This window comes from Cydia strobilella, chromosome 1, assembly GCF_947568885.1.
Source record: "Cydia strobilella chromosome 1, ilCydStro3.1, whole genome shotgun sequence".
NCBI lineage: Eukaryota > Metazoa > Arthropoda > Insecta > Lepidoptera > Tortricidae > Cydia > Cydia strobilella.
Genome location: NC_086041.1, coordinates 14,614,316 through 14,641,647, shown reverse-complemented (window position 1 = coordinate 14,641,647; position 27,332 = coordinate 14,614,316). Strand labels below are relative to the sequence as shown.

General features: G+C 37.1%; 1 protein-coding gene across 3 annotated transcripts in view; it reads left to right on the top strand.

Moving 5' to 3' along the window:
* Positions 1–266: 266 nt before the first annotated feature.
* LOC134746339 (synaptonemal complex protein 4) overlaps positions 267–27,332 on the top strand; it is a 37,795-nt gene continuing 10,729 nt past the window's right edge. For 2 of the 3 annotated variants that reach the window (XM_063680732.1, XM_063680727.1), the window contains exon 1: positions 267–356. The gene's annotated coding sequence lies outside the window, so the exon portion shown is untranslated. Of the gene's footprint in view, positions 403–27,332 lie in introns of all 3 variants that reach the window. The other variant, XM_063680728.1, reaches the window with a different exon arrangement.

Below are 27,332 nucleotides of genomic sequence, written 5' to 3'. Positions count from 1 at the left end.
TAATAATTTTAACTACGGTCGGTAGGTGAGTAACCAATGAGATCCAAGAACCAATGTTACAATTTGATATCTGCTACAGAGTCAGGTGCGGATGTTACGAGTATCTTGAGTCATTTATTAGCTTTAGACAAAGCGGTGCAGGGTCGCAGCGACGAGAAGAGTCATCAGAGTCAACAGGACACGGCTTCAGGACGGCGGCACTGAAAGCGCAGGCTGACGCGACGCGGCGCGCGCGGGGGGAGGTGCCGCGGCTACTCGGTCCGCCGGCGCCGTCGTCGCACACTCGTTCGCGCGCTCTCGTCCAGCACGCACGTGTCCGCGCTTCGCCGGCTCCAGCACTTAAGCCGCAACCCCACGTGAGTGTCCCCGTTCCGCCTCCGCTCCTGCTCCCGCCGCCGCTCGGTAACGTACCGCACACACACACCACACAGCCGCGCGGTTGCATAAGGACGCTTCCGCGTCGCCGCCCGTTATGAAACGAGATCGAAAGTGAAGCTAGCGCCACCGCGCGGACCCGCCCGCCACTTATAATTAAACGAAATAAATGGAATGCAATTGTGACGTTGCCTCACCGCGCAACCTCGGACACCGAGCCAGTTTCGACACTCGCGCTAGATATCACTTTCGATAGCATTGAGGCCGCCGCACTGCCCCAATCAATTAGACGTAGCATCCCCGAGCTGGGGGTTAAACCCAGAAATTTCCCCCACTCGGACTCTACTTGGATCGTTTCCGCAAATTTCGTACTTAGTGAGATATCTATCAAGGCCGACATTTGTATAGGTAACCATAAAATCTGTAAAATCAAAGATTTAGCCGGCAAGACAATAATTAGGTATAACGAACTTAACATTTACATATTTATATGAATTTTCTTCCAGCGTTATTTTACCATTTTTAATAATTCATGTAATGCTTGTTTCATAAAAATCACTGCACCTACTCACTGACTTGACTCAAGTCTTTAGTGAAAACGATCTCTATAAATCCGATACCGGCACTCCGCGTCTCCTGAGCCTCGAGCACGTGGGGTTGCGCAACCCTTCTCTCAGCCAAAACAAGTTACCCAATTAAGAACCCAAACAATTAGCAATTTTTATCATCATTTACTGATAGTCCATAGCTGGTACATCAAGGAAAAGTACACGACATTTATAACTTTCATTTGTTTCTTTGGGAGGTCCACTTGATTTTGTACCGGGTTACGGCCGTGACCCCTTCCTACCTCAGTGACGCACCCCCGGCCCTTGACCTCACAGTGGTGACACGGTTCATTACAAGGAATTGGCTTGCGACCGGAAAATTTTAATTGTTTCGCACAAATCTGAGTGACACTCAACGAATTAGAAAGCTAGTTGGGATTGACGTGCGTCCACGCAGTTAGTTACCTAACATCGACTCCTGCCCCATTCATACCGCGCGTGTGCTGTCCCCGAAAATTACTCGCCGCAGGTGGGCACACTTCATCTCCTCCCGTATCATCTTATCTGCAATATCCATTTACCTCTATACATAAGTTTCCCTTTTGGGACAATGTCTCATTTTGGTCCTTTCCCTCGTACAATTGAAGAAAGCACATGTCAAAAGTCAAAGTAAACAATAGCGGCTCACAGCTGACACCTTGCACAACGCGAGTCCCGAAGACCCAGCGCGCGCGCATTCCGCGCCGCTCATTGCGCAAGCGCTCCTTCCGACTCGTTTCCGCTCCTTCATTAACACCTGCCAGAGGGCAGAAAAGAGACACTTGTTTGATTTCTGCCCTTTAAACTCACACCCATTGTTACTGATACAACCTCCAAGTTACAATACAATAACGTCAGCGGCGAAACAAAAACCTCCTTATAATTCTTATAAAGCACAGTACAGCCATTTGACACTTTTTAAAATATTAATAACTTGAGTATCAAGTATCAGTAGAGTGGCTTTTGGTTTATGTTATGACATTTCTGTGAAAGAGTTAGGGCGTCCTTCGTGAATTTAAAAGCTATTTCCCAAGCGTCGACTCCATGAATACTAATAAGTTGCACCATACGCCCTGTGACCTGACATTTTATTGCGAAGAAATGATAAAAGACACAAAGTCATGTATAATATTTTAGTGAAATATAGTAACACCATAGACTATTTGGTTATTAAAACTTGTTCTATCTTCGTTTATTTTATTTTATTTTCTTTCTTTCGCTACTACTGACTTGTCGGTACACTACGAATTCACTGGGGGGGCTCCCATACAAAAAACGTGATATTTTTATCGTTTTTTGCGTAATGATACGGAACCCTTCGTGCGCGAGTCCGACTCGCACTTGGCCGGTTTTTATTTTTTGTTTGGCGTCTCTTGATAAACACAACTTGTCATTGTCTGTTTACCCTGCAATTAGCGTAGGATATGTATACATTCAACACCTGCTTGCGTCATTAGCACGTCTTCGTCTATTTAACTAGATTTTTTAATAATAAACCTAAATTTTACGCGTATCTCGGAAGCTATGACCAATATAACGTCACTATGATATTCCTAACAATTTACTAGGTAGATGCGTATTATGGTGTATAACGGGGGTTTATACACAACAACGGAGTGACTTTCGTGATACATAAGCTATGGTTTTTAAATCACTAGAAGTGTCACATAACAGTTAGCATCAACGTATTTCAAAACAACATTAACAAAGTGCAAAAAGGTCAAGCAGCCTCGTCACGAACACTTAGCCTATTAAAATAAACTAGAGGATAGTAAATAAAATACTTCATCAATTGCGCAGCCACGTGTGCTGTGGGGTCAAATGCAAGGACGTCTCAGCACCAGGAGATCTATGTAGTACCTACTCTGGGTTTGGTTTTTTACGCTTTATTTGTATAATGTAGGCAAAAATTAATATAGCCTTTAGGACATGCAAAGGTTAAACTATGAGTATGTGTAAAGGATTACTGGAATACGTGTTTAAAAAATCCAATTAGACCGTGAAGCCACCGTTGACTTCGACTCTGTCGTTACCGGCGCTCCGGCAGACAGCAGACACGCGTGCATCGGTTTGTTACTTTCGTGCTCCAATTCCACACACTAACGAGACCGACACAACCAACACTTGCAAATTTATCGCCAATATCAACACCAATTCCACACAATACCCAATAAACAGGTAAAACCCAGCTGACTTGCCCGTCTGAATCGGACTCGAATGTTACGTAACGTATTGCACGAGGTGTGAGCACCAGTCATTGTATTGATTTGAACAAACTAATTGTACACAACTTTGGAAACTAATCATATTATTTTATTAAATATTTTGATTTGTGTTTTTTAAGTAGTCACACTACTATATATAAATTATAAACTTAAATAGATGTCATATATTAAAGAAAAAGTGACGAAGCCCCCCAGTGGTGAAGGCCGGATTCATCCTTCAATTGTTATCAGCGCGTAGTTAGTCAAACACGCCTAGTCTAAGTAAGATGATATATAATAGTCGAGAAATTGGGACGAGTTCCGCCGTGGCGGGGTGGCCTAGGGGTTCAAGGCGTTAGCCCGGATTGCTAAAAACTAATAGTAATTTGGATTTACTGACAATAGTTTTAAATAGGTGCATAGACCTACTCTGTATTACTTGATTGCTTTTGGAACACTTCTCACTGCGACCACCTTGACATTTTTCTATTTGGCCCTATGGTTGACTGGTAGAGAATGCCATGGGGCATTAAAGTCCACCTTTCGTACTTTTTTTGATGTGCAATAAAGTTTTAAATATATAAATAATAGATACTTTAATCGATAAAATAAATAATTTCAAAACAAGCTTTTTATGTGTCCCAGTAACATTTCATACCGTTAAATTCGTTCGTTGTTCGTGAGAGTATTGTTCATTTTTTCTCTACCTGTTATAATAACTATGATAACAGCAAATGTTAATATCATGTGGATTAATATTTGCGTTAAATATTCACTTTTCTTACAACGTACTGGAGGAACTGATGAATCCTTGGACAACGTGCGGTGTGATAGGTACTGGTGTGCCGAATATAAAGTCGCGGATTATACTAATAGTGCTAATAAACTTGCCACAGTGACTGAATTCTAATGTCAATAAAAGTGCCATAATTTTCGTCACCTATGTCAATGTACTTTTAAGAGGAAACATAAGTCACGTTTACAATTTGCTTTTAGTAAATGACACTAGATAATTTGTAGGTAAATGAATCTACTTGAAGATAAATTATGTCAAAATATAAGCTTCATATAAAGCAAAAGCGTGAGCTAACCGCGAGGCGATGTCATCTGTCAGTATGTCAGTATTGTCAGTTGTGTTTGCGGCCACGACTCCGGGTCACCAATGATTACGTGATACTCATCTTGAATATACATTGTAAAGCCAGTAATTTGTCGACTCGCAATTTACAGCATAATAAACTAACCACCACCTGCGCTGCGCTACTGAGAAGACTCATTACCGCCATGGAGCCTAATGTGTGAAGGGTCATGCGCACTTATAATGACCATACTTACATAATTACTTAACTGTTTTATTACAAAAAAACTCCAACGCAAGCATCATAGGTGTATGAGAATGAATGAAATTATTTATGAAGCAGACAGCCTTCTACCTGGTGATGATAAATAATAGTGGTGACGCCCTAATGTAATGGTAATGAGATGTGACGAGTGCTTCGAGCAAGATACCATACAATATTTACTAGCATCGCCACGTGGCGTGCACGAGTGTGGGTCCGAGCCCGTGTGGCCATAACACACACGCGCGCGATCGTCGTGGCCTTGATCTTGTATCGGCGCATCTCACACCGTTGCGTTCCACCGCGCAGATCGGAACGAAACGTCATTCTGTATGAGAGATAGATATTGAATTAGGTCAATCAACTTTTTCTTTTCACTGGTTCCATTGTTCTCCTAGACCAAGGAGCAAGGACTTAAATCATGATTTTATATGATTTAATTTCACTAAATATACATACATATTTGTGATAGGGTCAGGTGGGGTAAATATAAGACACGGGTAAAAATAAGATTAAGTTTTTAACACTAAAACTTATATTTCATTCTCATTCCATTTAAAAAGAAGTCTACACACAAGGCTTCTTTCTAAATGGAATAGGAATAAAGTAGAATAAGTTTTCGAGTGTTAAAAACTTGGTGTAATTTTTACCCGTGTCTCTTATTTACCCCACCTGACCCTAGCCCTATTTCAATACACACTGTCTCATTTTTTAACAACAATTCCTGTTCTCTTTTGTTTTACGTGACTGAACTAAAATAAAAATAAAAACCTAACAAAAACAGAAATTTGATGATTTGATACCTTCGCCAAAGGTACCTACTGAAAAAATCACGTTTCTAGTATGTGTCTAATACTGTCTGTCTATTTTAGTCCAGGATCATGAAATGCAACCTGCTAGCAAACAATAGATTTATAGACACAAGGACAGCGGAAGCTTACATATAACGTTAATTCTGCAAAACATATAAAGCGAGCGGAGCTCATCTTCAATACACTTGTGCGGTGGCGCGTCTTGTATTCAATTTTATTAACCAAATGACTTTGCATCTAATTTAGTCACGTAGTAACAATTAATACTCTGCTTTAATATAAGATATAAAAAAATATTGTTTTGACCCTGATATCGCTGACCCATCACTTGGATCATCATATCAATAAAAAATTGAATCTAAAATGTTTAGTCTAGTTAACAATTGCAGTATGTAATTAAAACTGCATAACGAATTAAAAATCAGCTATACTGTACATACTCGAACATTTTGCAATCACTGTCACGCGGATAGCTTGTGTAGCGACTATAAAATCAAACAGCTCAGTCCGAGTGTGCATGGTTGATGTTGTCGAGCAGTGAGTGCTAATGGTGTTACGTAAGCCTCTGCAAACTGTTCCGAGATACATGACACCCGATGACTGCGGGAGTTGAAACTTTGTACATGAGCATACGATTAGAATACAAGAAAAGTAATTTCAGCGTTTTGAAAAGTACATCCCCTAAAAGGGTTAAAAAGGGGTTAAAAGTTTGAATCCATTATAAATGCTTTGAAACATCTTAGATAGATATTATACCTAGCCGATAGCAAAAAAAAGTAATTTCAACATTTTTGGAAATTCAAGTCCTAAGGGGTTAAAAATTTAAAAAAATTTAAAGGGGATACTAATTTGCGAGTTGATACATTGGTGCCACCAACTGAACCCTTAATTGACGCAAGCAGTATATATATTGACCGTGCTATTGTCCACGGGATATTGAACACAATCAATACCAACAAAGGTGCAGGCCCGGATGGTATCCACCCAATTTTTATTAAAAATTGTTCAGCGAACTTATCGTCCCCACTCACTATTCTTTTCCAAAAATCCATTAAAACTGGTTTCGTTCCTGAAATTTGGAAAAAAGCTTTCGTAACTCCAATCCCCAAGGGTCAAGTTAGCCAAAATATTGAACAGTATAGGCCGATTTCAAAATTATGCCAATTTAACAAAATTTTCGAAAAGATAGTCACAAATCAACTCTCCCAAGTAGTCAAAAATCACATTAGCCTTAATCAACACGGTTTCTACAAAGGTCGTTCAGTAGATACTAACCTATTGACTTTCACTAATGATATATTAGTAGCGATGGATGGAGGCGCATGTGTAGAGGCCGTGTATACAGATTTTGCCAAGGCTTTTGACAAAATATGCCACAATACACTTTTACTCAAGCTTTGGCACCTTGGAATACACGGAGACTTATTCCGCTGGATAAAGTCATATATAGAGAATCGGAGCCAATGTGTTGTTCTAGCAGGTTACGCCTCTCAATGGAAGTCTATTAGTTCCGGAGTACCACAGGGATCTCATTTAGGCCCTTTACTGTTTACGCTTTTTATTAATGACATAGATAAATATATTAAAAACTCGAAAGTGCTGCTCTACGCAGATGATACAAAAATTTATAAGATTATCAATTCTGTTGAAGATTATTATTTGCTCCAAGATGATTTGAAAAATTTTGAGACATTCTGTACTAAAAATAATTTATTTTTAAACTTGAATAAATGTTGTGTCATCAGTTTTTCTAAGAAAAAACATAATGTTAACTATAATTTCACATTAGGCAACAATAATCTGAGTAGAGTAACACAAATCCGCGATCTTGGAGTTATTATGGACTCAAAACTAACGTTTATACCTCATTTAGAATCGGTTATAAAAAGGGCGTACAAACAACTAGGTTTCATTTTACGGGTGGGAAAGCCATTTAAAAATAGTGTCACTTACAAAATCCTTTTTAACAGTTTTGTTCGCAGCCACCTAGAATTTGCCTGCGCAGTATGGAAACCCTATCATAATGTTCATATTGAAAGAGTGGAGCGAATACAAAAAAAGTTTGTTAGAACCCTCGATTTTAGAACTGGTCATACTCACCTTAACTATAACGAGTCGCTGATACATCATAAGCTCCAAACTCTTGCTAGTCGACGAGACTGTGTAGATTCTGTCCTACTTTTCAAAATTATGAACAATGTATTAGATGTCCCCTCACTACTACATCAAATACGTTTGAGAGTTCCTCGTAGACGTCAGCGCCACTGTCAGAAGAAAAAAATGTTTTCCATTCCCTATAGTAGAACATGCTATGCACGAAATGTATTTATAAGACGTGTTTGTAAACTTTTTAACGAAAATGAAAAACTTAATAATTTGGATTTGTTTAACTGTTCCATTAATTCATTAAAATGTGTTTTTCGGTAGTTAATTAATTATGTAAATTTTTCTTATGTATACTTATGTCACTTTCCAGAAATCATGTCATTACTTATTAATTCCTACATTACTTATTAACTTTATTACCTGTACCTACTCATGGGTCGATTCACGAGAATCGGCGAGGATTTTCTTTTAGATATAATTTACAGTTTCAGTACAAATCTTCCGCCGGCTCTCGTGAGTTTTACCTATACCTACCTTCAAACTATTACTACCTAGTACCTACCTACTTTATGTTTTTGTTGTTTTATAGACTGCAATTTATATACAATAATGAAACTCCAGGTCTTAATTTAAGAAATATTTGTAAACTTGTTTGTAAACGACTGTTTGTTTCTTAAATAAAAAAAAAAAAAAAAAAAAAAAAAAAAGGGGATGAAAGTTTGTATGGGGTTCAAGTTTTATTTTGAGTTAGGAACTTGAAACTTTGTAAAAAGGTATTTTATGACCATAGAAGAAAAATAATTTCAGCGTTTTTGAAAATTCATCCTCCAAGGGAGGGAAGGGAAAGTTTGTATGGAGATCAAACATTTTTTTGAGTTCGTGACTTGAAACTGTATAAAGGCTTAGGTTATTAGAATACAAGAAAATTAATTTCAGCGTTTTTGAAATTTATCCCCTAGTAGCGTTATATATGGGTTGAAAGTTTGAATCCATTACAAATGCTTTAAATCTTCTTAGAAAGGCATAATATAATACACCAAAAAACACATTCTTGATAATTCAACCCCTACAGGGCTTTAAAAGGGGATAGAAGTTTATATGTGGTCCATTTTTTTTAAGCTAGGAACTTGAAACTTGGTAAAAGGTAAAATATTAAATAAGACGAAAACTGATATGACCGTTTTTGAAAATTTATTCCCTAAGTTGGTGAAAAAGGGTTGAAAGTTTGCATCGGGAAAGAAATTTTTTTGTGTGAATTTAAATTTCGTAAGAAGACACAATAATTAGGAAACAAGAAAAGTGATTTCAGTGTTTTTAGAAATTGATTCCCTAAAGGAGTTAAAATGGGTTGAAAGTTTGTATTGAGAGGGAACATTTTTATTAAATAGTGTACTTGAAAATCTTCTAAGGGAGTTGAGAGGTTTAACAAATGGATTAACTGTCCCTATTGCTATCTTTTGCTGCATAATGTTCTATGCTCATGTAGAATATATAACCACCAACATATAAAACCACGCGTACGAAGTCGCGGGTACGTCTTATGATTAAACATTTACACATCAAAGTATTGATATCAGACACAGTCACGGAAGTTAAATTAAATTGGAAAAATGGTCAATTTGATCACGATCGCGATTGTTGTAAAAGGTTTCCGTGAAGGTTGGCGCCCGTGTTGGCCTGCGAAGGTTTAGCGGCAGGAAACGCGGCCTAATATGGAGGTCCTGGCGGCGGGCAGGCTTGAACCCTGGACCCTCCGCGGTCACATTGCGTCATTCCCATGCATTGCGTCACGTACTCATCGCTTTCCACGATGTCATTGCTTCACTGCGGCGCATTAATCTATACACTGCCGTCAATCGCAAAGAATTATATGTATGAATTGAATACAGACACCTTTTGTTATCTAACCCCTATTTTAAAACAACTAAAAGTTAACATATGAATAAGCAGTTTCGAATGACACTTTCATGAAAGCTGAGACTGGCTATGAAAGTAGTTTAAATCGATATCGTCATTGGGGAAATGACCCAATTGTACATACGCTTTAAGTACCTAAGGCGTAAAGAAATCACCCGTTGCGCCAAAGGCCCTCAACCCTGCCTTGCTCTTTAACGCTTCCTGTGTTGTGCCGATTTTCCTGTAAATTATATTCTGCATACGGTCCATAAAATACAAGCTATATGTCAGCGGTCGTCGCCCCCGACTCCAGGTGGCGTCATATCACCGCATGCGGTTTTATTCTCCATAATTACATCTTGCAAAACGTCATTGAAGAGTAATAGGTCTATCACTGTCATTATGAAAATGCAGTTCTTACAGTAACATGAGTTAGAAAATCATATAATCAGAGCAAGAACTGACACTAAATAGTCTGTCTGGTAGTTCATTATAAAAAACTATTGTTAGGTACATCAAAAAATAATACTAGCCATGTACAGTAAGTTACCAGGATACAAATTATATGCCATCTAATAAAGTTAAGGGGCCATCAAAATATTGTTCATATAATTCGTCCATGGCCAGTTTCGCCGCAGCCTGCTCTTTACAACACGACAGGTTAAAGAAATCTCACAAACCACGAACTTTGCCTCCAAATATCATGACACGCATTAATTAAATTTCGATACAAAAAGTGCAATAAATGCAAACCTGTGTCGAATGGCGACCCACAGTGGCGCAAGAGCAGAGTCAAGGGCACCGCGGCGGCAGTCGCGGCACACCAGTTCAACTACGTTAATTGACTTTACTGTCTTTACTCATAATCAATCGTCATTACTATTTTTCATTTCCGATGGCACTTTGACATCTATGAGGGTTAGGAAGATATTAAATACATACAACTAAAATTGCAATACGTTATTAACCGATATAATATACATATAGAATAAATACAAGAATCTCAAATCTTAAGAAATCACGTTAAATGACTAGTTATTAATTTTATAAATTATGTTGTAGTATATTGCTTTGACGCTTTTATTCGGTCAGAAAGTAGATTCTTGTATAGATACAACGCGCACACATAAACCGTTTTCGACACCATCAAGCGTATCATAAAGTCAATCGATACACCACGCCAAATGTACATTCGATTATGAGGCCCCAGACAGGCATTAGACAGTTCTTAAAGTCAGAACTATTGATCTCTCAGCGGTGAGATAACGTTATCACTTGCCGCGCCATCAGCAGCGCACTTTCGCCGCGCTGGAGCGAAACGCCGCTATGCCTAATGCAGCGCGCGAGAGCGGGACGCACCAATGACGCAACGCGGCATACATAGCGTCACGTAATCTTTGTTTTTGATTTGTTTGCATCCGTGTTTGTGGGTCAGCGCAGTGGTCAGTTATGGATACTTTACAAGCTTAGCCTTTAAATGTCACTCACAAGCGTTTTATAATCATAATAAATATTAAATAGTTTTCTAACATAAAGTTATTAATACTCATAACGTAACATTAAACAGGCTAATGTATGTTAGAGTTAGACCAAGAAAAGTCTGCACCGATTTTAATAGCACACGCAGTTCAAGTGTTATTTATACGTTATAATTTCATAGAAGTTTGACGTTTAAAATAACACTTACACTGCGTATGCTATCAAAATCGCTGCAGACTTTTCTTGGTCTAACTCTACAAAGTTTGACATTTTGGAATGGAATTAGATAATGTTAAACAATATGGGTCAGAGTACAACGGAATGCAGTACTCGATAAAGGATGACTCACGCTAGACCGGGCCGGGGCCGGGGAAAGCATCACGTGATCACCGATCACCCGTCATAGAAAATGACATGTCGGACGCCTCGGCCCGGGCACGGCCCGGTCTAGCGTGAGTCATCCTTAACTTGATTTAATTAAATCAGTTATCGCTGGCTGAACCCAAATTGACTTCGAGGCAAAATATTTAATATACCTAATCGACTTCCTCATTTAATAATTTACTAATTATTTTTCAGAAATGATTGAACTATTAAATCATGGTTTATGCCAGATATACCGTTAATAAATATCTTATTTCCAATCATAAAAAAATAAACGAACGTAATTATAAAAAAAATCAACGTAAGAATGTCGTATATCGCAATACATTCCGAATATTCGTCGACTACGAGTATAGCAACAGCTAATAATTATTTTGTTAATTTCTTCAGTGATCGTGAGCGTACGCACAGCGCAGACAATATGTTGTCGATATAATTTTATCACGTCAAACGTACGTTCGAATAAACAAAGATAGATATAACTCCGTAATAGATGGATACAGTATAAGGAAAAAACGTGCCTCGAAAATCAAGAAAATTTGATTCTCGTTCAGAGGGCGCTACTAGTTTTGGCCTACAGTCGTATAGATGGCGTTGACGGTTTCGTTTGTTATTTAACAATTTTAACGCATATCAGTGAAAGAACATGGCAAAATCATAAAAATAATTAATGCAAATAAAAAAAATCATTTATCTATATTTAAATACATTCTATCGTATTTTTATAAATCTTCATTTTTAGTTTTAAAGTGTGTCGACAGATGGCAGTGAATTTACTGGGGTTACAAAATTTACTATGACAGTACCGCTCTAGTATAAGTTACTCTATGGAATAAATAAGGCTCTACAGCTTCGGCAATGAGGGCTATCGTTTTTTTTGCTCACCAGTTGGCGCCTCTGTTGATGGTGGTCCAAAAGACTAAAGAACAGCTGTCAGTCATTGAAGTGACAAGTGACATTTGACATTTCGAACTATGGAAAAGACCACCATCTACACTAGCGCCCCTAGCGGCGAATTAATACGCGTTAGCCCTCATTATATTCATGCGTTGCATAGTTAATGCAAGTTTGAATACACTCGTAAATAACCAGTGTTTACAACTCATAACCGACTAGTTTCAATTAGTAAGAGGTTATTACCGGCTGATGCCGGCTGTACACACTCATGGAGACACCCCAGACAGACCGAGAACGACTGCTCCCTTCTCGTCTCGCTCTTCTCCGTCTCGTCTCACGCTTTTCCGATTGGATCGGAGCGGTGCCGAGTCTCGGCGAGAGGCTCTCTACGAATGTGTACAGCCGGCATTAGACAAGCTACTTTCAAAAACATGTCGTAAGACTTCGGATCGTGCGGAGCCTTCGCCGCTCAAATTCAATCGTTACTTAATTACATGTACAAGCCTCTAAGGGGGTTCAATGAGATTCATTTAAAATTAAATTAAGGCTTATTGGAGACTGAATAATCTACCTACATATGTAATTTATTTGGTCAAACCGAAATCAGAATAATCTGTAATACAGAATGTAAAAATAATATGTTTTGAAGTATAAACTACATAGTGAAAAGCACATATTAAGTTTTTTATTTTTATTTATGCAAATATTTTGTACAAAACGGTATCATATCATCATCTCTCGCAATACATATAGAATCACCAAACTTTCCTATATTCGACATTCAAAACTTCTGAACACTGTTCGATAATAAAATATTGAAAATAATCAGAAAAAAGCTTTTGTCATGTTCTTATATAATGTAAGTAAATTAACTTACTTAACTACAAGCAACAAGCCAGTTAGACGAGTAGCACTCAATTATGCGCAAGAGCAATAAAACTTGGGGCTATTGGGTTATATTGAAAATATTGAAATACTTTGGTTTAACCAATGTTTAAACAATGGGTTAAAAATTACTTTGGTGCATATCATTACTTATTATGTAGGTAATAAGTTTTTTAGATAAGTGCCAGTCATAAAATACCGCCTCATTGAGAATGTTTACGACGTGGTTTGGTTCAGCTAGTTAAATGTCAGTCATATCTAAGGGCCGAATAGTACAAGGATTTCATAGTGACACTTGCTGCAGTTGTTTACTCTAACAGAATAATAAAAAAACACCTCTAGTTGAAACTATAACAGCCATAACTGTTTTCTCATGCCTAACTTACTAATTTATCCAGAACATATAATCAAAATTAGAAAATTACTTACGATACAATTAGAAAAGTGTTTCTATAAATTTAAAATCAAATTTCATAGAAGATTGTAAAAAAGTCCCCACTCGTCATATTGTACGTAATGTGTTTTTAATAAGTAACTGACATTGACCTGCATTGGTTTAGCTGTTTTATACAGTAACCAGACAGTAATAAGATTTTTAAATTTGTTTTAATAATCTTCTGACATCTCTCTCGCGCCAATAGGTATATGAGTACGAACGATATGCAATAAGACCATTATCAAATCAATATCATATTATTGAATAGCCTATACGCCTCCAGTCTACCTTGCATCAAACAGTATTATGTAGTTTGTAATGTAACATGTAATTGTAGTAATACATAAGTTGTTAAATGTAAAACGAACGGACGAGAAATAGCATACGAACTTAACGCATTTTATTTTATCCGCAAATCGTGATCGAGCCATTCTGCAAACTGCATCGAAAATAGTTGTGGCGATGGGTTAAAATTCAAACTCCAGAAAATGAAAATTAAAATATATTTATTTGCTAGAATATTATAAAAAGAGACGGGTTATTATTAGATGTCGTAGCCGCCAGCTACGCACGCGCTACGAGATCGCTACGCGTTTTTTGAAGTCGATACAAGTAACATCAACGCGTGTTTCAACCTACATGTTTGCATAGTATCTTATTCATGTCAAATCTTTGAAATTTCATATGAATTTATAAAATACCTACTAAATTTTGTTTTTATTAAGTATATGCATGCAACAATAACAAGGTTAACACTTGACTTGGAATTCACTTATGCATTTAGTTTAGTGTACCACTGTGCTTAAAATTCAAATCACAGGCAATAATTAGAATGGTCGGAATTGGTGCAGTTTTTGCCTTTTCCGCCAACAATGCGATTGCCACAACGATTGCGCGTGTGAGCACAGCGTGGTTTAACACTACTATGAGTAATATTTCACTATCTCTATTGTATTGACATGTTACACTTTTTTTTCCTGTGATCACGTTCATTTTCATTTGGCTTTAAGAAAGTCGTCTTATAAAAGTTACAAAGTTTGCACCCGCGGGTCACCAGGGTATGTCTTTAAACTACGTCAAAAAGTGAGGTATGGGCACTGTGAATGTCATGTCGCTTTGTGTGATAAAGCACAGCACAGCGGATGTCAAAGAGAGGTATGGGCACTGTCAATGTCATCTCGCTTTGTGTGGTAGGGCACAGCACAGCGGATGTCATTCTAGGTCTAAAACAGAGCCCAACTGGGGAAGTACTTCTATACCATATTCTCCTCCATTACCTTACAGAATACCGCAGCCAAATAACACTAGACCCTACTCATAGTGTTGTGTTCCTGTCGGTGAGTAAGGTTGCCAGAGCTCAACGAGGGTGCGGTGTGTTAGGGTCGGCAACGCGCCTGAAACACCTCTGGAGTTGCAGGCGTCCATAGGCGGAGACTGATTACCATCAGGCGGGCCGTATGCTTGTTTACCACTGACGTAGTATAAAAGGAAATCATTCGCAATTTTCATTGGTCGTGCACCATAAATAGTACATTAAAGAACGTTATTAAAATAATTTGGGCCTGCTTTCGGCCTTCGTCGTGAGAGTGAAATGGAGCGCGTAATCGCAGCAATTAGCGCACTAGACCAACGCGACCTCAGACCAATGCACCTGCGATTTCGAATGACCTACCTTACTTAAACTTGAACTTATTTGGTTTTGCATAGTCTAACAAAATGTGTTACATCTGACTGATTGATAGGCCAGTTTGAGATCAAGTACATAACGACATCAGTGACTTGACAAGTTTACAGTTATGACATAGTTATGTCAAAAAGATTACTATGATGATCTTACAATAGCCTAATAAATAAGGTTGACATAGGATATAAGATATATTTGATTAGGAAAAATGCGTTTTTTTATTACATTTTAAAGTATCAATGAATATTTCATCGACATTCCACCAATATGACTGACCTCGTACATTTTGTACACGCACGACAACAAAACCACGGAAGTTAGTCTTGGTATTAAGTTGACATTAATTGTACTTTAAGTAATTTCAAGACTTATTACGGGAAATAACTCGTATTATTTATTACATCCACGATTATTGTCGACACATAGTTTATTGTGAAATATTTTTTTTTAAGTACTTTATAGTACGTAATGTAAACTCACAGCCAAAGTCAACTACTTTTACCGCGCTGCGTCCTTGCGCACATCTACTCGAACTACGGCGGGGCAACTTTTTGATACAGAGCAAATGCTCAAATGACCCAATAGATATATAAATTAAGAAAACTTTTGACATGGCGTGGCGTGGCGAAAAAAAACCATGTCACTATCACAAAGAATTCGATAGGACCGAAGGTTTTCTCAGTTTACGTATTAAAATTCACGAGGTTAAAGTTACCTATTTACTAATAACCACATTTCGCTAGACTCGTAGCAGCTCCTATCTTATACTTGGCTGTGACCTGCGCAGAAAATATGCTTGCGACACTACTTGTATTATTCTAGGTTGATAATACCGTCGGTACTAGTCGATTTTACTATTTTAACTGGATATATTTACTAAGAGCACACCCTATTTACTTGCTTCACAAATTAAGTACACGCTTAATAGATAGCACATTACCAAAGACAAACATTTTAGGCCCTTGCCTGAACAAGTCCCTGTAACATTTACCTCTGACCTGCGCTCTCGCCGAAGGCTGCACTCGCAAGGCTCAGCTAATTGCGCAACGCGGCCGGGGGGCACACTATAAGTATACTGTTACGTGTCCGATGCGCCTTTCTAACTGCGCTTCCTGGCAGCCATACGGGTTCTACTTTACTTTACCCTAAATACCTACCCTTCTTTGACCCTTACCTACATCGATAACATAAAACATGCACGTATATTTTATGCTTCTGTATTTTATTTAAAGATTAAAATAAGGCCAGTTTTACATCACGCCATAACAATATAATACTTGTATTTCGCAACGCATTCGCTGAGGCTTCTGCGAAATATAATTGCGAGAGTGTTTAAGTACTTAAAGAGTTGATGGATAATTATAGCGAGGACAATGGGCCGCGCAGGCGAAGACAGGCGCGTTACGACGCGATATTAAAAGGACCAAACAACTACGAGTTTTGAGACTTATATTGACCGGGATATACCTATAGACCGTGATTACCTTTTGTATTGTTTTTGAGCTCACGATATTTCGACGCAGTTACATGCATCTTGTTCACGGGCGACTGAAGATAGCGGGTGGGTGTCAAAGCTGTGTAGATCGCGCTCGGTCTACCCTCATTCTTCCCGGTCAATATAAGCCTAGTCAAACAACTACGATTAAATAACTCCGATGACATGTTAGTTGTCTTCTGTAGTAGTATTTGATTGATTTCCATCAGTCATGTCGTTTTGTCAAAGAAAGTAAGTACCTACTTACAACGTGTAAATCTTATGAATCGATTAAAGCATTCATTATTTCATTAATATTAATATCAAGATTGGACATTGGACATTATCCACCTTATTAAAAATTCTGCAATAATATTGTCATCTCCCGTTCGATATTGCATATATATATATATATATATATATATATGTATTAGTACCTTAACTGCATTGAAACGTTGGAAGAAAGACAAAAGCGATTGGAAACCAGAAGGAAGGACTTACCACAAATAATAACCACTAAACTGCAAGTGGTCAAACACTCTTCGGCTTACCAGGCAGTTACTCTATTCAATAGATTGCCATCCGATTTGAAGACAGTCACTAAATTAAATTTGTTTAAAAATTGTCTCAAAACTTATTTGTTAAAGAAGTGCTTTTATTCGGTTGATGAGTTTTTGTCAGCTCAGAGTACAATATAGTATTAATGAATCGTTTTTTTTTTTGTTCTCTTTTTTTCTGACATAATCAATAGTAACGAATAATTAATTTAGATGAATTGACATAGACTTGGGAATTATTATTATTTTATTATAAGCCAAATTGTTATTATGTTAGATAGTTTTAATACTTTAATTTTTAATTGTTATTTATAAAATTGTTATTGTGATATAATGTGAAATTCAAACGCAATGTATATTGTTATATGAATAAAAATGACTAAATGACTAAATTATATATATAATTATGAAACGTGAATAAGAGTGAGCCGCGTATGACATAATGCACCGATCACCGCGGTGCACGGATATTGGTCCCGGTCATTAAAGCCTTCAGTTGCCGGGTATTTTCCTCTGACTCAGTCCAGTGAAAGGACACCTTGCGACACTGTCCCGCCCTGTCCCCACTCCCGGCTTCTCTCGTCACAGCTCTATGGTTTATGTGACTAATTATTTACCTGTCGAAGGTCCCTTTTGCGCAATTAAGGTCTTAAGTTCGGCGAATTGTTTTGTTGAAAATTCATTAAGACGGTTAAATATGCAAATTGCTACATGATATTTAGTCGTTTCTTGTCGAAAAACAAATCTACATACTTTTATTATATCCTAAATAGACGTTCTTTTGTTAAAAAAATAGTTTTATTCTTTCCGTTATGATTAAAAATCCCGTTAAGAATATCCGCGAGTCGTATACTCGTAACATAAATAATTAATGCAAAATTTTGGCGCTACCAGCACTGAACTGTACTGCCCGAGGTCTGCGTCTAGTCTGTTGCTCAATACTGCAACTCTGCAGTTTACCGCGATAATCAATCACTCAATTGCACACTGCTTTAAAAGTCAAGTATGTAATTCTGTTTTCTCAAACATGCAATGAAATATTGATATTATATTCTTCATATTAGGCTGGGAAGTATCACGTCTCGGGCGCGACTAGACGAAAGGTCTTTAATTAAATTTCATACAAAGTTGCAGGCCTAGGCCGGAAAGTGGCTCTTTTTTAATTTCCATTTCACATATATAGCTGGTCAAGCAAATCTTATCGGTACAAAAAGGCGGCAAATTTAAAAATAGTAGGCGCGAAGGGATATCGTCCCATAGAAAATATGAATTTCGCGCCTTTTTCTACTGACAGGATTTGCTTGACCAGCTATATTTGTGACACAGCATCATGGCATTCAGCCATTTAAAAAAACTATGCAATATTTGCTTTGTGGTTCGTTATAACACTGCCAATACGCATGAAAAGCAAAAAACAATAAACGATATTTTTGAATCAAGAATCAAGAATCAAATGTTTTAAAGAATCAAATGTTAATCAAATGTATTGACATATTTTGCAGTTTATTTGTATAAAATGTACAAAAAAATTAAACATTATTAACAAATTCTAATAATTTTGAATTGAAAATTTAACTAGACAAATACACATTTAAATATTAGCGGTAAAAATTTCTACTCGAACCGTAAAAGAAAAAAAAAACGTGTAGGTATTTTTTTACCATATTGGAGGCAACGTTGAAAATTCTCATTCTTTTGTTATTTAATATGAGTTTCGACGAAAAATGAAGTGAATCTTAATTGTAATGTTATCGGAAACAAATTTGTGCCATGTTTTAAAGCACTGAAAGTAACTATAAAATCGGCATCACTGTGGGAATATTCCATGGCAAGCATGATAACGATGTATGTGACGAATAATATCAACATAAAAACTTAACTAAGTTTGTAGTTTGTGGCTAAAACGACAGTCTTATGGATACAAGGCGAAAAATTAAACGTGTAAAATGTAAGTGTGATAAAGATATACGTGTTAGTGGTATTTTGTGTCTAGTTTACTTTAAGTTTCCCTAGAAATAAAACATTTATGTTGTGGGGTTTTTATTTATTTATTTCGTTGCATGTTTGAGAAAAGCATTATTCGGCTTGAAACAGGGTTGTCGGCCGTCTATATGCATTGGGCCGGCAACCCCTTACTTCCCAGCCTCTGTAGTCATGTACTATTAGTGCATCTTCAATATAGTCGGTATAAATGTGACTTTTCGATAATTCACGACATATTTAAACTTATATTAGGTAACAGTTACTAATATATATGTGTATACAATATATTAGAATAGAATAGAAATAATTTATTCGTTAGCACACACAAATAGAAAGTTATACAGAACAGAGAAACATAAATAAAAGAAAAAGTGCCACGAAATGGTCTCACCTCAGCATGTTGCTGGCGACTTCCAGCGCTGATCTTCCTGTGAGACCATCCGGTGAAACAATCACGACAGGTAACAAGAAAAACAACAAAATTAATATATAATATATCTTTGCACTTGCAATCCGGAGGTCGCGGGTTCAAACCCCGGCTCGTACCAATGAGTTTTTAAAAACGTATGTACGAAATATCATTTGATATTTACCAGCCGCTTTTCGGTAAAGGAAAACATCGTGAGGAAACCGGACTAATCCCAATAAGGCCTAGTTTCCCCTTTGGGTTGGAAGGTCAGATGGCAGCCGCTTTCGTAAAAACTAGTGCCCACGTCAATTCCTGGTATTAGTTTCCAACCGGACCCCAGGCTCCCATGAGCCGTGGCAAAATGCCGGGACAATGAGAGGAAGATGATGATGATGAATAGTAGATTGTTAACCAAGGGTTAAACCGTCTCGGACTATTATTGGCGCTCTCACTGCGTTCGAGCGCCAAACTACCTCGACGGGGTTGGGTGGCTTTAACCCAAGTTAAACACTCTACTTTTCATATCGAATGTGAGGAAACCAAACAAGACAAGGCAATTTTGCAAAATCAGTAATTAAAGTACCTAATAGACCTACGCCCATGATTTTTTCCTTAAGACTTACTTGCAATCGGAGACTACATGTGTGAAGACAAACAACCCCTAGCGAAAAACATTTAGATTGCAATATAGGTATTTATGAAAACACATATATTTTAACAAACTGCAGTAATTTTAAAATGATTTGTTCATTATAGTATCAAAATCAGCAGAAACTCGTGATCCAATGGGACGTAATGTACAACACAACGTAGGTCGTGTACTACAGAACGCTTCCCGGTGCCGGTGGCTGGTTACTCGACCTGCGATCTACGAGTATTAAGGCCAATGCATATAAATAAAGGTTCGCACGAGGCGCTCCTAGTTCCAAGAATTAGTAATCGTTTGTTATTACATAGCTACAATAAATATCGAGCAAACTGCATACACACATATGCAAGCAATGTTTTGTAACATATCTTGCATAAATGTGAGTTTAAGAAGATAAGGGAATGCCGCTTCTCCATACAAACGTAGTATTTTCCTCTCTGGATATTGACATAATGGAAAACATTTTTTACATAATTTGTTGTATATTAACCACAGCTACGTTTGACTTTTTTAAGATTTGTTCACTATTGTAAAAATTAGTTGCGAAAAACAGATTTCATTCAAATTTTTAAATGCTCCTAACTCTTATAATAATTAAAAATTTGTAAAAAATTAAAAGTAGGGGCATAGCTGTGGTTGATATCCAACAAATTATTTTAAAATATTTTCAATAATGTTAATATCCAGACAGGAAAATGAGGACTACTATACATTTGTATGAAAAGTCGATTTCGCGCAGGTCCTCCACTTTCGTCTTAAGTATATAATACAGGATTCCTTTATGTAAAACTTCAAGAGACTTGCTTAGATGTTAAAATCCCTTTATTCGCAACCATCCCGCGACCAAGAACGTTACGGTAAAAATATGTCAACATTTTTATTTATATTTCTCGAAATTGGATAAAAATAACTTACAAATCCAAATTTGTTTGCATGTTTAGATTTGTGTGTATATAGACATTTCTATAATGCAGCTGTTTGTCGACAATCGGGTACTTCCTTGACTAGAATTATTAATCGATACGAGTAATTAATGAAATAGGAAAGTTTTTGTACAAGAGCCCTATCTAAGAAACCACGCGAGTGAAATAGACAAACATGATCCAGTGCATCTTCAAAGATGGCTTGTACATAAAACTTGCACCACAGGCGACGTCACACCACGTGCATTGCACTTGTTATATATAAGAACGCTCGATTCGCACGCGGACAGTCTGCGCGCCGACGGGATCTCTAGCGCATATAATTACCGTAGTCCCAGAGACAGATAAGAAGATCGCTAGTTCAACAATTAAATAGAAAATGTGAGTATCGAGTCATTGTTTTGATGTCAACAAAAGTAAAATACGCAAAAAACTGCCTGAAAAATTAAGGTACTACTATCGTATAGGAATAATATAAAATAAATACGTTTCTAATGCTTTAACTGTATATAATTGAAATACGATGCGTCAACCCAATTCAATCTGCTAATGAGAGTAATTGAATTATAAATTATTATTCTTACTCGTTTCAAATGGCGCCAGCGTCGATCGTAGCGGCGCTACGTCGTAGCAACAAAGCGATCGTAGCAGACGTTACGCAAGGACGTTTCTTCGTGACGTTTCTTTAAACAAAAACGTCACTTTTGACACTGACATATCCGATCCATATCGTATCTTTAGCAAATTTTTGACGAATCTTAAAGTTCGAATCAGGCCATAATCCTCATTGCCTAATAATTGAAATCATATTGAAATAATGTGATACGGCCGATTCGAATTTTATTTTTGACGTATTTTAAAGTTCGAATCAGGGCGATAGGAAAACCGTAATTTAATGTAACTATAAGTTTTATAACAAATTAATCCCAAATAATATACTTTAGTTTAACGCCTTTCTTAATTAAAACAGTTTAATATTTTTCTTATAAACGTAAATTTGCCGGAATTTTCATAGCAATTAAATTTACAAAGTTTTTTACAGACAATTATAAATAACGCCTAGATTAGAAAAAATATTGCATTAAGACAGACAGAAACAGGCAGAGCAGTAAAATGCAGGTCACAAAAAGTAAATTCTGAACAATAAATATCATTTAACTTTCATTTAAAATGTATAAAATATATGAGTATGAGTATACTTATATAAACAATTGTTTTATTTAGTTTAGTGAACTAGTAGTAGTAGTAGTAGTGAACTCAAACTCGGTATTTATAGCGATGGCGAAATCTAACGAGTTATATAATCATTAAATGTGTCTTACAGGGAAGTTTATTGCACACAATAGATATGTATTTTAGATTTATCGATAGTGGCATTATAAATATTATATAATCAGTGGATATGCCCTACAGGGAAGCCTATTGTAGACAATAGTGTGTTGTTATGGTCATAAACCACAAATCATAGAGTGGATAGATTTGTTTACGTTTAATGCATAGGAAACAGCAGGTGTTAGAGGAAGTTCATACACAGAAATTCAAAAGGCATTAACTGGGTATAAACTCCATACGTTGTTACTCCATGAGGTGGCTGCATGGGTGTGGGCGTATATACATCTACCTAATAGATGGGTGGTGTGCAACAGTGCAGTACCCGGGCATTACAACCGCTGGCACTTATTAAACGGCGACATACGCAGTTAAATTAATAGTGGCATTTGTTTACACACTTACCAACGTGTAGTTAGCTGATTGTATTAATTAAAGTTTACGCTGACTACACATATGCATACCTAAAGTTTAAGTGAATTATTTATGTTGAGTTCATAACTAACTTTTTGAGAGCTAATCTTTTAATTACGATTAATCTTAAATGCATAAGCTAATTTTAATTTTGATTACAATTTTGAAGACCGGTCTGGGTTAGTCGACTCGGTAGTGACCCGGCCTATGAAGCCAATGGTCCCGGGTTCAAATCCCGGTAAGAGCAGTTATTTGTGTGATAAGCACATATATTTGTTCCTAAGTCTATATCGTCTGAGATCACATTAAGTTACATAATATAATACATTTAACTAATCTTACTTAATTGTTATAATGGTCGAATTTACGAGTAATTACACGTGTATAGCGGTAGAGGAAATAAACGATACCGCGAGGAAGAACCCAGTGCCACAGATCGCAATCCGAACAACAATAGGGGTGAATGCGGTTGTCGCGTGTACAACATGTTTAATTCGCGTTTTGTTTCGTAATAATTTTCCAACCACAGAATTTAAAATCACAAGTCCACATTCACATTCGTTTTCTAACCGTTTACTTTATGACATTTCGGTGGGTTTTCCATTTCCAAATATAGTTAGTACTACAATCTATACGCTATCGGAGCTAATTTCTTATTTCGCCACCGGTGCACCGGTGCAGGCGCAGCTCAAGGTAATGCCTTTCCAACCCAGACCAATGAGTATATTAATAAACTTATAATTTCCATTTAAGCAAACAGCCAAGAGGTTGTTGTTGTCCACTTACTCGCCTGACTCATCCGTTTGAAAGGGGTATTGCTCAAGTCAATAAACTTTCAGACATTGATTATCTATAAAGGGAACTTTTAAGTAATTTCCATTCGTTTTACCTTGATACTACAGCAACAGATTAGAAAATAAAATTTAGTAATCTATTACTAACGTTCGGGCACAAAGATTATATCGGCAAAGCAAAATATGAGCCTGCCCACGCTCAGCTGCGCATATCCTTCTGACCTGGATCGGTATACCTTAACTAGTTCGTGTAAGTATTTATACACTACATATATAAGTATACAGGGTGGAAAAAATTTATGGGCCCTGGAGGGAAAGTGCCTTAAAATTTTAAGTTAGCTCATTTTACTTAAAGGAAACATTCTATTTTTTGAAAGAAAATAAGATTTTTATTTATGTTTTCAATTTAGCTTGTCTAAAACTTTTTTGAGAAATAAATATTCGATTTTATTGATATTTTGTACGACAGACGACTGTAAGACCTACCTTAATGTTTCTTGGAGAAATGTTACCATTAACATTAACTGTATCGACTAGTAGAATAAAACAGCGAATGTTTAATTTTTGGAATTTTTAGTCGGTTCGATTCGTGGGCGAGACAAGTGAATTTAAAAAAAAAATTTGTATGCAGTTTTGTTTATTTTTTAAAATAAAAGAATGTTCCCTTTAAGTAAAATGAGCTAATTAAGGTTTTAAGGCACTTTCCCTCTAGAGCCCATTATTTATTTCCACACTGTATGTTACAGTCGGTATCAACTTATAAATAGGTAATTAATTAGAATATGCGTGTCTGGTCAAGTGGTCATACAATTGACCAAACTTGGTACGTTTTGTTTTTTTATGTCCGTTTCTTATATGCGCAGTTTAAGTGATAATGTTATTCTTTTGGATTATTTTTAGTCATCTAACATGAGTTAATAGAGACACTTGCATTTCTCACAAAAATAATAATTTTACATCTGCTTAATAACTGCGTTAACGTTTTTACGACAGCACAATGGATCAATCATCTCAATTGTTTCAGAAAAAAACTAGTTTTTGTGACATACGATTAGCGGAGAGTAGGGCTAATTGAGGCTCATTGATAGTTGATTAGCAATTGTGGACGCTATTTATAATCGAAAATTGCCACGTGCAGGGTTAATAAGTTAATCACTTACGAGAATTGGACAACAACAATAACAATAACAAAACAGTATTAAGAATGTTGAATGAATGTATGAATTAAATTTAATAGGCAAGTGAAGTGAATAATTTTCCACTTTAAATAACTTTAGCGTTTCATTATATAATTATGCTTAGCTATAATGAATGACGAAGTTGAAAAAAGTAATCCTATTCTATTTATTCACTAAATCATTGAATAAATAGATACATGATACATGACAATAAATATGTCCGGCGACGTCTAAAGAAAGAGGTCGTACGATATACTTACTAGTGTCTATATTGACCCGATTAAGAAACAGCATGTAAATTGTTATTGGTATCTTTTTACAATTTGCAGGCGTATTCGAATTTTAGTTATTCGATCTGTTTCTGATATAACACTGACAGATCATTATCGTATCGGAAACAGATCGAATACTTAACTCAAATTCTAATACGCTTGGTAATGGATTTGTTAGACAGACTATTTGTTAGTTGGTCAAAATATACAGTCATAAAATCGAAAATGTTTTTTAGAGAAGCATTTATGTTTCAAATTAGCAAATCTATTACTTTTCGAGCTAACATTAAGTATTACAATATTTACCGTGATATTATCAGCATCTTTACCAACTAACGTGCCACGCTTCAGCAGTTCGACGGAAACTGAAATATCATGTTTTGAAATCTTAATGTTGTAGTAAATTCTATAATAATGTAATTGCACATTTTAAACAATGGCTTTGTTCTATACTCAAAAATGCGTGATGTTACAGTTTTAACCGATGGATCCCAATATGGATTAAACAGTTGTGTGTAGTGTAAATTGTTGAATAATGGATACTGATGTGGTATGACGCCACCGCGATACACTTAGATGGTTGGCCAACGCGCGTGCGCCGAATGGAACATCCGTCGACTCTTTTGTGTTAAAAGTGTTAAAACATAAACAGTGTTGAAGCGTAAGTGCCAAGTGCTTAGCGGTGTCGAAACAAGTGCGGTCGCGGTACGGCACTAGTGTGGCTAGAAAAGGCGACTCATTAGCAGCACGCAAAAGTTAATTGCCTACAAGTACTAAATTCCCGAGTTATGATTATAACTATGTAGGTATACTTGCGTCGATTGCCACTAAGTATTAGTAAAGCTATCGTAGTAGCGCAAGAACCTATTGAATTCGCCAATAACGTGGCTTACGATGACCATAACACGAATACATGAGAAGTAAATAGTAAATATAAATTTGAAACTATGACTAGTTGATTCCTTGTTACAAGTTTATAAAATAATGAGTATTCACTTTACGGTTTTGTCAAACTGTTTATGGAATATAAGTGAAAAATAATAAAGGTCATCAATAGACATTTTGGCATAAACATTATCATCTTCCTCACGTTGTCCCGGCATTTTGCCACGGCTCATGGGAGCCTGGGGTTCGCTTGGCACCTAATTCCAAGAATTGGCGTAGGCACTAGTTTTTACGAAAGCGACTACCATCTGACCTTCCAACCCAGAGGGTAAACTAGGCCTTATGGGGATTAGTCCGGTTTCCTTACGATGTTTTCCTCGAAAAGCAAACCGAAAAACTCATTGGTACGAGCCGGGGCTAGAACCCGCGGCTTTCGGATTGCAAGTCGCACGGTCTAACCGCTAGGCCACCAGCGCTTGTTTTGCTTGTTCCGCCACATTTTGACATAAACATACGAAAGTATAATTTTTAGCACTAGCTTAAGGGTCCCCGGCAAGCTCGGTTCTCCCTACAAACGTAGTTACGTTCTCATTTTAAAACGACTAGCTAGATTGCTCTGAAACTTTGTACTTAAAATAGGATAAGGTATAATATCTATGTCTGTAATTAGTTTACATTAGATATCATAGTTCTTCAGATATCATAGTTTAAAAAATACAGCGAATTTGAGTTTTTCAAACAAAACATGTTTTTGCTCTATTTTGTTTGTTTTATAAATTTGAGCTATGTAACTAATTACAGACCTAGATATACCTCATGTCATTGTATGCGCAAAGTTTTATTACAATCCAACACGTAGTTAGTTTTAAAATGAGAACGAAACTCCGTTTGTATGGGAAGGTGAAGTTCGGCCGAGCTTGCCGGGGACTCTTAATGATATTCTAGGTACGTTTATTTAATACTTGACCTTCTAAAATGTACCTGTTTACAAGTGCCCGCGTTGCAGCACGTAACGTTCTGAGCCAGGCAGAGGTCGCTTGCGCAACGCGCCGAGCCTGCCCGCAGCACCGACCGGCGCGCGAGCCTGCCCGCAGCACCGACCGGCGCGCGAGCCTGCCCGCAGCACCGACCGGCGCGCGAGCCTGCCCGCAGCACCGACCGGCGCGCGAGCCTGCCCGCAGCACCGACCGGCGCGCGAGCCTGCCCGCAGCACCGACCGGCGCGCGAGCCTGCTGGCACTGCTCCCTTTGCCCTCCAAACCCTAATGGCAAAACGAAAAGCCGTGACAAATTACTTTCCTCTTGTATTATGTAAAATGAATAAAGGCAGCGATACAATTCGAACTTACAATCACATTAATTCGATATACCAAATTTCATC